We start from the raw sequence: 2,879 nt of genomic DNA on the forward strand, positions 1-2,879 counted from the left end.
GAGCAGGGAGTCAGGGACTGTGGTGTGTTTCAGTTGTTGTTTTTTGTTTTTTTTTTAAGATATTTATTTATTTTTGGCTGTGCTGGGCCTTCTCCAGTGCTGGTGAGTGGGGGCTGCTCTCTAGTTGCGGCGTACAGGCTTCTTGCTGCAGTGCCTTTTCTCTTGTTGCAGAACATGGACTCCAGAGGGCAGGATCAGTAGCACAGGCTTATTCACCCCATGACATGTGGGATCTTCCCGGACCAGGGATCGAACCGGTGTCCCTTGCATTGGCAGGTGGGTTCTTAACCACTGGACCACCAGGGAAGCCCAGGGACTGTGGTTTTGATCCAAGGCTGGAGTGTGATTCGTGACACTTAGCCCGTGTCTCCTGAGGAGTTGTGTTCACGGCTGTCAGCCTGTGCTGCTCACGTACCCCCACTGTCCTGGGTCACTGCCCCCGCCCCGCCCCACCCCAGGGGCCCCACAACTGCCTTCTCTGGAGATGCTGTCCACTCTCTCTCCGTGATTTCCCAGCACCCTGAGCTTGCCCGCCCTGGAGACCTCTGTCTCCCGACTCCGTCTAACCTTGCCTTCACTTCCTGTTGTTCCGCAGCGGCTCCCTCTCTCAACCCACCCACCCTTTCAGCCTGTCTCCACCATCACTCTCTGTTTTTTCCCTGTGGGCTCTGCTCCCACCCTTCCTCCTCTCTCCTCCCAGGTCTAGTCGGACCCAAGTCTCCTTTGTTTCTGTGACAAACACAGAACCCCGTGAGGACACCCCCTCTGCTCCCGCCTGTCATCTTTAAACACGGAAATGAGATGCAGTCACAACTTACTGAGTAGTCTTCAGCCTCCTTACAGCCCTGAAGCACAGCCCAGCCTCCTCCGTGGGCCGTCCGTCCCCAGCGCACTGAGGACACCGCAGGCAGCCAGTCCCTACCTTCCGCTCAGGCTGACCTCCCCGCTCCTTCCACACCCCTCTCTGCTCCCCACAGCAGATACTACTCCCCGCCGCCTGCCACAGCCACCCTGTGGGCAGGCCCGCAGGTCCCCCAGGAGGCAGAGATGCAGGTTTTGCTGCGTGCGGCAGGGGGCGTGCCGGCTCCCATCCGGCCTCTGCATTTTGAGCCTGGCTGCGGTTCTCTGTTCCTCATCAGGTACTTTTCATGGCCACTGAACATGCAGTGACTCCTGTGAGGTATGAAATTCACAAAATTGGGCGTGATAGCAGTATTATCACCATGACTGCCGCGATTGCCAAGAGCTGCAATTTCTTGAGCTCTCACTGTGTGATGTACACGGTCTTCCTTCCTCCCCCTACCCACCCCAGGGAGATCGGCCTGCTGGGAGTTCATCCTCACTTTAGAGGTGAGGAGGCCAGGGTGCCTAAGTGTGCGCTCGTGTGTGTTGGGTGTCCAGGCTCCTGAGGCCCATCTGGTGGAGGACGACTCTGGGACTGCCCATTGTACTGGATATCCTAATAGTTTCTCTCCCATCCTAGGCTCCCTGGAACCTCCCCCTTCAGGGTGTCGTCTGGTCTTTTTCTTGTGGTTCTGGGTTTCCTCTGCTCCCCAGAGCCTGGGGAGGTCTTTGTGCATGTGGATACCTGGATGCTGCTTATCAGCAGGTCCCTGACCTTGCCCCTCCCAAGCCCAGTGACTGTCTCTCCCTAGACGTGCCCCGAACCACATGGAGCTCCAATGCTCCAGCGCCCAAACCTGTTCTCTTCACCTTCAGTCTTATCGCTCCTGTTTTCTCCATCTTGGGCAGAGAGCCTGAGTCATCTTTGGGTTTCTGGGACCACGTGCATGCAGGGGCACCTTCTCCTCTCTGTCCGCCACCCCGGAGTCCATCCTGGTCAGAGTTAGAAGCGTCACTGCCCAGGAGCCCCTCACCTGCTCTCAGCATCTAGAACCCTTGGGGTTTCTGCACTTTCACTGAGGCTGAGAGTATCTTGTCACGCCTCTGCTTATCCTCCCTGGACTCCCTGCCACACCTGAGTGACCACCACAAATCTCAGTGGGACCCTGGAAGCCTTGCCTATCTGACTTCCCTGGCCCTTCAGCCTTCACTCTGCCATCCAGCTGTTGCCCCCGTGCTGTTTTCTGGGACTTCTCCCTAGGGCTCATTTCTGCACATGAGCGTGCTGTCCTCTCGCCTCTTCTTGCTTGGAGTATTAGTTTCCTGGGGCTGCCTGAGGACCGTGTTGCAAACTGGGTGGCTTAGAACAACAGAAGTTTATCCTCTCACAGTCCTAGAGGCCAGAGACCAAGATCCTGGTGTGGTCCAGGTCATGCCTGCTCCAGAGGCTCCAGGGGCTCCATTTCTGCCTCTTCCAGCCCCTGGCAGCCGCTGGCTTCCTTGGCTTGTGGCCGCGTCACTCCAGGCTTGGCCTCCATCTTCACACGGCCTCTCTCCTCTTGCATCTGTCTCCTCCCATCTTTCTCTTCTGGAAACACCTGTGGTACAGGTAGGGCCCACCCTGATGACCTTGGGTGACAGCAGGATCATCAGCTAAGTCACATCGACAAAGAGCCTTTCCCCGAAGGTCACCTTCAGAGATTCCAAGGTTTGATGGGGACAGAACTTTGGGGGACGTCACCCTTCACCCGGGCAGGCTTCTCAGTGCCTTCGACGTCTGGCTCTGCCGCTGCTTGGGGCCTCCCCCTGCCACCCTGGGCTGCCACCTCTGGCCTCTCAACTGCCATGTGGGACTGCGGCGGGTCGGGCACTTCTGCTTTGTGCTCTCTCCCGTCCCCACTCTTGGCACGTGCTAGACACTCCATAACTGTGTGACACCTCAGAGTGATTGAGGGCTTTCCCTGCCTGTAGTCAGATACTGAGTACTGTCATGGGCGCTGAGTAATACTGCTGGGGGTCCCCTTCCCGCCCCTACC

The sequence above is a fragment of the Cervus canadensis genome, chromosome 10 (genome assembly GCF_019320065.1).
Source record: "Cervus canadensis isolate Bull #8, Minnesota chromosome 10, ASM1932006v1, whole genome shotgun sequence".
Lineage (NCBI taxonomy): Eukaryota > Metazoa > Chordata > Mammalia > Artiodactyla > Cervidae > Cervus > Cervus canadensis.